Source organism: Leuciscus leuciscus (genome assembly GCF_965113295.1).
Source record: "Leuciscus leuciscus genome assembly, chromosome: 9".
NCBI lineage: Eukaryota > Metazoa > Chordata > Actinopteri > Cypriniformes > Leuciscidae > Leuciscus > Leuciscus leuciscus.
The window spans coordinates 722,252-734,751 of record NC_138733.1 but is presented as its reverse complement, the minus strand read 5'-3'; the positions used below and the strand labels follow the sequence as shown (position 1 = coordinate 734,751).

Sequence of the window (12,500 nt, the reverse complement as noted above, 5' to 3'; positions counted from 1 at the left end):
GTTCAAATGTAATTTTGCACCATTAAAGTGAAACAGCGTTTACAACCCCTTTTACTCGCATAATGTGATGCATTTTCTCTATTTAACAGGACGTTTGATGAGAAAGGAAACCTTATTTTACAGAAATTGTTCTACGTAGCTAAGAGAGAAAGTTATGCACAAAAGTTCTTCCATTAACGTTAACAGAACTTTTGTGCAGAGTTATCTGATCTTATTCTTATAGTAAAACATTTAATTGTATCTGAATATCATGAACAGAAATCAAAAGGCTAAAGAACACTTCCGCCGGTTTCACACTGCACACGTTGGCAGAGCGTTAGCAGAGAGTTAGCAGAGCGTTAGCAGAGCGTTAGCAGAAGCAGCGTCGCGATTGTTTCGCCGTGAGACTATTTTCGCTGCGCCGCTCACGCTGAATTAAAGTGACAATGCATTGATCATGGCCAAAATACACAGCAGTTTCAACCAAAAAGCGCATTGATGAAATCTATTGTGTTTTAAACAGTCAATCAAATGACCTTCAGCAATTTAAAAATAAAGCAAATGTCCAAAAACAAACTTTTTGCCCGAACTACAAAAACAAGTTCAAACAATGTATACTGCCAGTTTAGCTTAAGTTACAGATTAATTTAATTATGTTTTTGTATATACAGTGGGGAGAACAAGTATTTGATACACTGCCGATTTTGCAGGTGTTCCCACTTACAAAGAATGTAGAAGTCTGTAATGTTTATCATAGGTACTCTTCAACTGTGAGAGACGGAATCTAAAACAAAAATCCAGAAAATCACATTGTATGATTTTTAAGTAATTAATTAGCATTTTATTGCATGACATTAGTATTTGATACATCAGAAAAGCAGAACTTAATATTTGGTACAAAAACCTTTGTTTGCAATTACAGAGATCATACGTTTCCTGTAGTTCTTGACCAGGTTTGCACACACTGCAGGGCTTCTGGCCCACTCCTCCATACAGACCTTCTCCAGATCCTTCAGGTTTCGGGGCTGTCGCTGGGCAATACGGACTTTCAGCTCCCTCCAAAGATCTTCTATTGGGTTCAGGTCTGGAGACTGGCTAGGCCACTCCAGGACCTTGAGATGCTTCTTACGGAGCCACTCCTTAGTTGCCCTGGCTGTGTGTTTCGGGTCGTTGTCATGCTGGAAGACCCAGCCACGACCCATCTTCAATGCTCTTACTGAGGGAAGGAGGTTGTTGGCCAAGATCTGGCGATACATGGCCCCATCCATCCTCCCCTCAATACGGTGCAGTTGTCCTGTCCCCTTTGCAGAAAAGCATCCCCAAAGAATGATGTTTCCACCTCCATGCTTCACGGTTGGGATGGTGTTCTTGGGGTTGTACTCATCCTTCTTCTTCCTCCAAACACTGCGAGTGGAGTTTAGACCAAAAAGCTCTATTTTTGTCTCATCAGACCACATGACCTTCTCCCATTCCTTCCCTGGATCATCCAGATGGTCATTGGCAAACCTCAGACGGGCCTGGACATGCGCTGGCTTGAGCAGGGGGACCTTGCGTGCGCTGCAGGATTTTAATCCATGACGGCGTAGTGTGTTACTAATGGTTTTCTTTGAGACTGTGGTCCCAGCTCTCTTCAGGTCATTGACCAGGTTCTGCCATGTAGTTCTGGGCTGATCCCTCACCTTCCTCATGATCATTAATGCCCCACGAGGTGAGATCTTGCATGGTACCCCAGACCGAGGGAGATTGACCGTCATCTTGAACTTCTTCCATTTTCTTATAATTGCGCCAACAGTTGTTGCCTTCTCACCAAGCTGCTTGCCTATTGTCCTGTAGCCCATCCCAGCCTTGTGCAGGTCTACAGTTTTATCCCTGATGTCCTTACACAGCTCTCTGGTCTTGGCCATTGTGGAGAGGTTGGAGTCTGTTTGATTGAGTGTGTGGACAGGTGTCTTTTATACAGGTAACAAGTTCAAACAGGTGCAGTTAACCCCCTGGGGTCGGCGGTATCGCCGGCGATACCAGCTCGCTTTTTTTCTTATCAGTTCAAAAGAGATTCAAAATACTCTGTTGACTTTGATCTTACAAACACGTTTCATACATCAATCGATCCTGTTAAGTGTGTATTATTTTTGTGTATACTAACAATAAAAACAAAGTGTTGTGCTTTTTGCCAAATAAAGAAAAATAAACATGATACGAGTTCTGCTTTCTCTCGGTCAGTGAAGTCCATTCTGAAACGCATCCGAAAATGAACTGTAACTCAGCGAATACTCAGTCAAACAGGCATACAGACACACAGGCATGAAGCTTGAATTCTCTTCTTTTAAATGAAGTAATTTTTATAAAAAAACAAATATTCACAGTTTATGTAATATGTATGAAAAGAGAGAGATGTCAGTCGTTCTCATCTCATCTCATTAAGTTTTAATGTGACCCCGCCCACGGAGAGCGCACGCTATTCAAACGCAAATGATCTGAGGCGATCCCATACAAACCGGTGAAACGCCCACATCAGCTGGATAACACACACCGCGAGTTCACTTTCAGACTCATGTACTTTATGACGCTGTGAGGAATAATACTATCTTAATAATAATCCTGGAAAATTTACCTCAGAAGTGCTGGAAGTTTCATTTCGAGGAGCAACAGATCCAGCTGAGGAATAGGTCAGTTCTATGCTTTGTTCTAATCGCAAGTGTCTGTACGCAAAAAGACTGTTTAAATATGAATCGCGTTTCTGTGTATGAAGGCTTTTACCAAACTCTATTGCTATACTGAGATGAGTCAAAATCGACTACAAAATCGGATAGATTATAAAGTTTTTACTGTAAAATACTGCCACATCAAATAAGCTTATTAAAATTGTTGTTGTAATTGTATAACCTTTTTAATAAAATAGCAACAAAAAACAAAACAAAAATATATATATATAAGGATAGATGTAAACAAAATCTTAAAAGGTCAATATAAGCCTTCTCTTTAAATAATTTTATTGTGTTTTATTAGTGACACATTTGGGTAGAGAATATATTCCAAATCTGAAAATACAGTATGAGAACAATTAACTGCACAATTACTAGAAATGTTTACCTTGGATATTATACAATTTGCAATATTATGTCAATTTGTGGAAAAAACAACAACAACTGTGAACCAATTATATATATATATATATATATATATATATATATGGAATGATACATGCGGAATTATTACTGGTTGGTAGGTGATCAAATACTTATGTCATGCAATAAAATGCAAATTAATTATTTAAAAATCATACAATGTGATTTTCTGGATTTTAGATTCCGTCTCTCACAGTTGAAGAGTACCTATGATAAAAATTACAGACCTCTACATGCTTTGTAAGTAGTAAAACCTGCTAAATCGGCAGTGTATCAAATACTTGTTCTCCCCACTGAATATATATATAAGAACAGATGTCACGCTGACATCATGCTGACAATCATAAGCAAAAGCACATGTCACAGGCAGTGGTCTTCAGAGTGCACCTGAAAAGACGACAATAATGGATGACACTCATCTCATCGTGGAGGTTAAGAAGCATAAAGTCATTTATGATCCACATAATGTGCTTTATAAAGACTTGCAGGCAAAGGAAAAAGCATGGGATGAAGTTGCAGTGGCTCTTGGTGCCGAAGTCATTTAAAAGTGTTTTTGACAACCTTTCCCAGGTCCACGAGCGAACAACTCAACTCAATATAGAAAGGTAAATAGAATAGACAGATTAATATAGCACACATACAGTATAGATATCTATGATGTGCATGATTTTGTTGAATTTTTGACTTTTTTTTGTTGAGAATTTTCTCATTTACTCATCGTCTCTATTAAAAACTTTGCTGTTTGTTATTACAGACATTTATGAATTATCTTTAAGATGTTTATGATGGGTAATGTTCGTAAATTCATAGATGTGTATCAGATATTTCAACAATATAAATGATTTCGTACTCTCGACTCATTCCAGTTTACACACCGTCCAAACTGTTCTACGGATGATGCAATATCCTCCAATCCCCACTAGAACACAGAGCTATCTTGCACCCAGAGCAATTGACTTTGTACACGACGCATGTATCATTCCTATTTTGCACCCGATGCATAGCGGACTTTTCCCTCCACAGACGCACGGCGGTAAATTAGTGAATGAACTTGCGCTCCCGGGGGGGGGGTTCAGCGCAAAGAGGAGGCGTGTTCCGGCGCAAACGTTCCCTGGTGCTATTTTGCAGGTTTAGAAAACAATTCCGCCACTGACCAGGAGAAACCTAGTCTAAAGTCAGTGGCGTGTTTTCAGTGCCGCGTTCAGATGCTATTTTAAGGGCGCATGCTTGGCCATAATGTAGTGCATACACTTTGCTTCTCTCATCTACACAGACGCAGCAGTTCACATTTTTGCAAACCATACATAATTACAAGGAAAAATATTCCACACGAGTGAAATCATTGTGGTGTCCATGAAGATGTGAAAAAATAGGCATAAATCTAGTTTACACATTTACCCAAATTATCATACGCCTGTTTAACCGAAGCTAATTTGGGTGTGTTTCTCCATCCCCAATGTCACTTCTCTGTGTTTTACGGCCCTGACGAGAACGTCGGTCTCCTCGGCTGTGAACCGCTACTGGCGTGCGTCTGGCAAACCCACCGTTATAATAGCCATCCGCCATGGAAGAAGCGCGCCTGCTCTTAAAGCGAATGTGAGATGACGCTCTGATTGGTTTATTTCACGTTACGCCCAAACCACACTTATGAGTAATGAAGCTACTTCAGACCAACACATTTTAGATTTGCGTCAGGATCCGCCCATAAAGTTACTTGCGTTTTGCGTTTGATTCTTGGGTTTCAGATCGTTAAAATAGGGCCCAAAGACTCTAATGTTAGAATGTTGTTTATCCCACAGCAGCTCATCAACAAGCTTATCGCTTTCCTCTGTAATTGGATTAGAGCTGACCCCTAATAGTCGACTAGATAAATGTTAAATGTGCGCTATCATTAGGCGAATCCAAGTGTTTGTGTGGAGAGCGAGCGTTTAACATGACATATAGGCGCCGGCGCGATCTCTTGCATTTAACTCTCTGAGGTCGAGAAACGCGCCCCCGCGTTTTGCTGGATTTTTTTCACATAGCAGCAACATAAACTTAAATTACTCCGTCATTTATGGTTATACAGAAAAAAGAAATATAAAAAAATTATCTGTGATATTTCTACTTTTGTATGTGTCCACTTACAATCAAATCAAAACATTGTGCTTTTGTAAAATAAAGAAAATAAACAGGGTGTGCGTTCTGCCTCTCCGTCGCGGTGAACTTTTTTTTCTTGAGCACGTCTATAAACTGAAACAAAACTCAGCGAATACTTGTCACACATTTATGAGCCATACACCTTTATACACATTTAAGTGTGTACTTTTAAATGATCGGATTCAAACTGAAAACAAATATTCTCTGTTTAAGTAATTTGTATAAAACCAACAGGATGTCCAGTATCTCAAACGCTTGCTAATTACTTTTTAATTCGACACGCCCACTCGCGCAAAAGAGATTCACATGCAAATCTCCACATGGGACGCGAACGCCCTCGTTACCTCAAACACAAAACACCAAAACACTTCACAAGTCTCTGCTTTTCGTCGAGTTTGGAAGACACGTCTGAGCTTACATTGGATTTAACTCAGAAGAAGAAGAAGACAAGAAAGATGTAAGGTAAGAAATTCTTACTTATTAGTTTATGGTATTGTTGCATAAACTTCACATTGCAGTTGAACTGTTGCTAGATATATGGTGAATATTATACTATTTAGACCCGTGTTTCCTGTTAAATACTGTTTGTGGATATCTGCTCAAACATAGATATGTATAACCATAATGTTTAATATTTTGGAGCGCGATGGCGTTTGAATGTATCATATTTTGGAGCACGCTGTGGGTTTGAATGTATCATATTTTGGAGCGCGATTGCGTTTGAAAGGAAAAATGCACCAAACATTAGGCTTTATGTTTTTACCATTTTCTCATTTCATATCATCATAACGAATGGAAACATTTGAAGTAACATATGATAATCAATATATTTTTCTCTAGCGTAGTTGTTCTTGAAATCTTTTGGAAGATTTAATTTATTGTTATTATTATTTTATGCAGCACTGCGTAGCCTATGCCTACAAGGCACAACAAACCTGGTGTTCATTATATATTGTTGGAAACGTGTGTGTGTGTGTGTGTATTCTGTGAATTTTAAAAAGAAATTTTAACCAGAAAAATCTAAAATCTATTCCCAAAATCGTGCAGCCCTATAGTTTCTCTTGATATCATTATGTTCACAGTTTTTCTTTTCTTTTCTTTCAGGGACCAGATGCAACTGAGTCCTGCTGACTTCAACATTCACATGAGTCTCTGGACATTAACATGGTAAAGTGAAAATCAAACACCTTGGAAATGAAAGGTATGTACAATGTTTTTAGGAATGGCACAAAGGTCTCTGTCTTTGGATCATTGTTTTCAATGTGCTCTTTTGTCATTTGTATTTTTGGATTGTGTTGTGTTGTAAATAAATCCAAACAATCTAAAAGCCATTCTTTTTTAAATCTCCTCATTCTTTGTGCAAGGTTGCTCTGAATGACAGGGCCTGATCGCTCCTAATAGGGCAGTTAGGGGAGTGTCTTTGTCTTTCTCAGGTGTGAAAAGCTTACATATTCATGAGATGATCACGCCTCTTCGCATATGGCTTTGTCACACAAAACACGTCTTAGAAATTTTAAATCAATATATTGTCTTATCTGAATGAGCAGTCAGGGTGATTTTCACATAGTTTTGGAGCAAATATTCTAGGCTATGTCATACAATTTTCAAAAGTCTTGTGAAGAAATAATCAGTATGGGTTTCATGGCCTTATTTCAGTGAGAATTTTGTATTTTCACAAACCACGCATAAATGTCATTATCTCAAAACTACAAACTTTTACATACATGCTGCTGATATATTATTGTAGCAGAGTTTGTGCTGAATACAGTGTAATTAGACTTTAGCCATGAAAATGTCACTAGTAACAGAAAAAAACACAAACGTCAGAGCATGTCAGAACACCTCCAGGGCCCAGAAAACAGCTCAGACCTCAGAGGGTTAACTTAAAATACTCCGTCATTTTTGGTTATACAGAGAAGAGTAATGCAAACTGTAAATGGTCTACTTTTATTTCTGTAAACTCACAATAACAACAAAACGTTGTGCTTTTGTTAAATAATGGAAACAATCAGAATGCGCTTTCTGGCGTCTCTGTGAACTTGAGCTCGGCACAAAAACAAACCGAAACTCAGTGTATACTTGCCTCGCAGATATGAGAAATATATTTATTGAAAGCTTGAAATGTCTGCTTTTAAACAAACCAATTCAAATGGAAAATACATATTTTCAGATTATGTAATCCGTATGAAACGAGCATATAGGTGGAGATGACGAGTCAGCATCGTTGACTTAATCTCTGCAGCAGAAAACACAGAAAACATTGAAAACCTTATCAATAAATGATTACAATTTTTAGGCTGTCTCCTTCTGTTTTTTCATGACACACTCATAATCCTTACATTTGCCTGTGCGCTGTGGTGAGCTTTATGCATATTATATATATAGGCAATTAAAGGTTCATTATTATGATTTATGGCTTATTAATATAAACGCGCGATTAGTCGACTAATGGCTCAATTGAACGACTACTAGTCGACTAGAAAAATCTTTAGTCAAGGGCAGCCCTAAATTGGATCCTGGACGTTTTAACCAGAAGACCCCAGTTTCGACCGTAACACCTCCAGTGTTACGCACTGCTCCGAGACACGAAGGTTGAGGATCCAAATGCAGTTTTATTTAAAGGGTATACAGAGTCGTAGTCAAAATCCAGGCAAAGGTCATACACAGGCAGGCAATCCAACAAACAGACAAATCCAGAGGGTGAGGCAGAAACAGGAAAACCAGGACACGGGCAGAGATCAAGAACCAGGAACAATGACAACAAAGGAAACGCTCAGAAATGCAGTGTAATAACGTACAAGACTTCGCAGGGAATGATGAGGTGAACCAGGCTTATATGGGGTGAACTAAACAATATAATAAGTCACAGGTGAATGTGATAATCAGGGATGATGAGTCCGGGCAGTGAATTATGGGAAATGTAGTTGTGAGTAATGATAGTCTGATGTGGAGTGCCCTCAGGGAGCTCTCAAGGGCACTCCAGCTGATGACCATTACATCCAGCACCACCACACTGAGCCCCGGTGTCCCACAAGGCTCAGTACTGGGCCCGCTGCTCTTCACGAATGCACTGCCAAGTTCAGCTCCAAAAACATTATTAAGTTCACAGATGACAAGACTGTGGTAAACCTCATCAGCAACAGTGAACTTAAACTACTTGTTGCTCAGCAACCATGATGAAGGAAGAGAGTTTGAACTTGTTACTTGTTTTGGAATGTTCAGAGAAATTTCAAAAGTAACATTCCCATAATGCTTGCAAAACGGAATGTTCGATTAACGTTTGCATTACAAGGAAACATTTTGACACTTAGACTTAATGTTTTCATAACATAATCATGTTTTGATGGGTTTAATCACATCTGAGGGTAAAATATCAGATTTGAGCCAAATTTACATACTGTTTTAAAAAAAAGATTCTGCTGCCTCTGTGTCCACTGGAGTGTGAAGAGAAAGAGAGAGAGGGAGTTTGTTTCTGTGAACTCAGTTGGGGTTTGACTGACAGGTTCATCATGGAGGTCTGTAGGGGATTGTGCTCTAATGAGAAATATCTATTCTAATGAATCTTAATTAAAAGCACATCATAAACCTGTGAACTAGTGCATGTGATTGAGTCGCACACACACACACACACACACACACACACACACACACACACACACACGGCTCAGGAAAGACTCAATGTGTCTGTGTTTGATTTGACTGACAAACATCATGAGACAACACATACATCTCTACAGTACATGTGTTCAAAACACACACACACACACACACACACACACACACACACACACACACACACACACACACACACACGGTAGCAGTGTGTGTGAACTCATGCGCAAACATCCATCAACAGGCTTGATTTTCTAAATTCCTACCTGGGAATACAGCATGGAGAATAATGAAGTGGGCAGCGGGTTATTTGCATACAGAGCTGTGATTGGAGGATTATATGAACTTGCTCCTCCCCAACATTTGAAGCTCATGGCTATGCACATAATAATAGTGTACTGTTTACAGCATACTGCACTGTACAGAATGTGTGTTGCATGTAGTATGCAGCAATAAACAATTTATAACAGTAATATGTGGTTTTTGAATCACTTTCAAATTTACAAGTGTGAATACATGCCAGTGTAAATGTGAGTTATTTATGCTAGTTTAACTTTAGATCATGGTTTCCCAAACTGGGCTTTGTGAGTTGATGAAAAGTAATTAATTAATAAAAAATGTTCAAACAAATGTAAAATTTTAATTAAAAATAATTATTTAAAAATAAAAATAATTAAAAAATAAAAACAATTAAAATAAAACAAATCAAATCATAAAAATGTCAAATAAAAATGAATAAAAATAATTTAAAAATAAAAACATACAAAATGTAACACATACTAAAAATTAATTAAATCATAAATGTGTAAAAATGTAAATAAATCATTTTAAAATATAACCAATCAAAATAAAACACTTTTTAATGTATTATTCATAAAAAATATTTAAAATAATTAAAATAATTACAAAACAAAAATGTGTTGTTAAATTATTAGAATATCAACTTTAAATCGTTTGGCTAACAATAAAAGCTAATAAGACCTCTTCAGGTAATGCTAACCACAGACCTTCTCTAGCTTAGATCCACTGGAAACACAATTAGTCTTCAAATGGGCCTTCAGATCGACGTCAGGTTCATCATCACTGCGAGAGGAACAGAAACAATCAGTGTTTTCCACAGAGAAGGATGGAGTCAAACTCATAAACCTCCAGCTGACTGACTGGAGAACTAGCTGCCCGTGACCAGACAGTGACTAGCGGATGTCACTGATTCCGGATCAGTCGCAGAAACACCAACCAGATGGAGGGAATAACTCATCAGAGAAATAAATTACAGCACCCTCTAAACAAAGAGCGGCATCATGTTCCGTACTGTAATGAGAGAGAGAGAGAGAGAGAGAGAGAGAGAGAGAGAGAGGCCATTAAAGCTGTGGATATTCTTCTAAACTTCACTCGCTCTTTCTTCCTCTAAAATCACTCTGTCATAATGAGGGGCCATTAACACTGAACACATATCATCAGATATAAGAGCCACGACAATAACCATGTGTGTGTGTGTGTGTGTGTGTGTGTGTGTGTGTGGTTAGTTTGTCGTTTGTACAGCACTCAATATCACACAGGCCCAGGGGTCTACTAACCATTATAACTGGAGCTTTTTAGGAAATAATCATTATATTTTCATTTTCCATTATGCTTAGCCACAGTGCAAAGAACATAAATTGTAGCCGGCCACATAAAACAGTGATTTGAAGACTGAGCAGAATCCTCTGCCCAACAGCTGTGTTGATAATCAAACGTGAAATAACCTGGAATTTTACTATAACTAGCACCGATTTACCACAGTCTGCCTTTCAGCAAGTCAGGTGAGACGACTGAGTAATCTCATTAATATTCATGAGCTAACCCAACTAACAGGGAACGATCTGGGAATGTTCTGTAAAAGTTATGAACAAACGTTCTTCCAGTGCGTTAATAGAAAGGTATTTTGATAATGTTTTTTTAAATATTACTTGTTTCAGAATCTTCAGAGAACATTCAAAAGTAACGTTCAGAGAACATTCAAAAGTAACGTTCAGAGAACATTGTAAAGTAATGTTCAGAGAACATTCAAAAGTAACGTTCGGAGAACATTCAAAAGTAACGTTCGGAGAACATTGTAAAGTAATGTTCAGAGAACATTCAAAAGTAACGTTCGGAGAACATTCAAAAGTAACGTTCGGAGAACATTCAAAAGTAACGTTCAGAGAACATTCAAAAGTAACGTTCAGAGAACATTCTAAAGTAACGTTCGGAGAACATTCAAAAGTAACGTTCGGAGAACATTCAAAAGTAACGTTCAGAGAACATTCAAAAGTAACGTTCAGAGAACATTCTAAAGTAACGTTCAGAGAACATTGTAAAGTAACGTTCAGAGAACATTCAAAAGTAACGTTCAGAGAACATTCAAAAGTAACGTTCAGAGAACATTCAAAAGTAACGTTCAGAGAACATTCTAAAGTAACATTCAGAGAACATTCTAAAGTAACGTTCAGAGAACTCAAAAGTAACGTTCGGAGAACATTCTAAAGTAACGTTCAGAGAACATTCTAAAGTAACATTCAGAGAACATTCTAAAGTAACGTTCAGAGAACTCAAAAGTAACGTTCGGAGAACATTCTAAAGTAACGTTCAGAGAACTCAAAAGTAACGTTCGGAGAACATTCTAAAGTAACATTCAGAGAACATTCTAAAGTAATGTTCAGAGAACTCAAAAGTAACGTTCAGAGAACATTCTAAAGTAACGTTCAGAGAACATTCTAAAGTAACGTTCAGAGAACATTCAAAAGTAACGTTCAGAGAACATTCTAAAGTAACGTTCAGAGAACATTCTAAAGTAACGTTCAGAGAACATTCTAAAGTAACGTTCAGAGAACATTCTAAAGTAACATTCAGAGAACATTCAAAAGTAACGTTCAGAACAGTGGTAATCTGCCAGTGGAGTGCAAACATCCCATCCGCACCACCCATCTTCTCTGTTGCAGATGAAAAACTGTTGGTTGTTCCATCATTCAAATATCTGGGGAGCATTATCTCTGAAGACAATAGCATTGACAATGAGGTCCAGAACAGAATCAAACAAGCATCAGCTGCCTTTGGAAGACTCAGGCGGTGGGTTTTTCAGAATAAGAACATTCATCTCAACACAAAAATCTGTGTCTACCAAGCGGTCTGCATCACCACCCTCCTCTACAGCTGTGAAGCCTGGGTTACTTACAGCCGCCACATCAAGTCCCTGGAACACTTCCACATCTGCTGTCTGCAGCGCATCCTGGGAATCACTTGGCATGACAGAGTGCCCCACACTGAGATCCTCAGAAGAGCAGGTTGCAGGAGTATTGAGGCCACAATCACCCAGGACCAACTGCGCTGGTTGGGGCATGTCATAAGGATGCCCTACAACCGTCTGCCCTGCAGAGTGCTATATGGCCAGCTACAACAAGACCAGCGCTCTGCTGGAGGACAGAAGAAACGCTTCAAAGACCAACTGAAGACCAGCTAAAGAAGTGCAAGATAAAACCTGTGGACCTGGAGAACATGGATGCTGACCACAACAGCTGGCGCAAGCACTGGAGGAGGAAAGGACAGTCAGGAGACAACAAAGAAGGCTCAGGAGAAACACTCCCATAAATACCAGTAACACCAATACCTTGTGTCCGACCTGCAATA

The 12,500-nt window shown here is 38.6% G+C and overlaps 1 protein-coding gene across 1 annotated transcript in view; it reads right to left on the bottom strand.

Annotated features, from left to right (window-relative positions):
- Window positions 1-12,500, bottom strand: part of ecel1 (endothelin converting enzyme-like 1) — a 113,881-nt gene that overhangs the window by 77,680 nt on the left and 23,701 nt on the right. The window contains exon 2 of the mRNA XM_082179996.1: window positions 9,863-9,938. The gene's annotated coding sequence lies outside the window, so the exon portion shown is untranslated. The remainder of the gene's footprint in view (window positions 1-9,862; window positions 9,939-12,500) is intronic.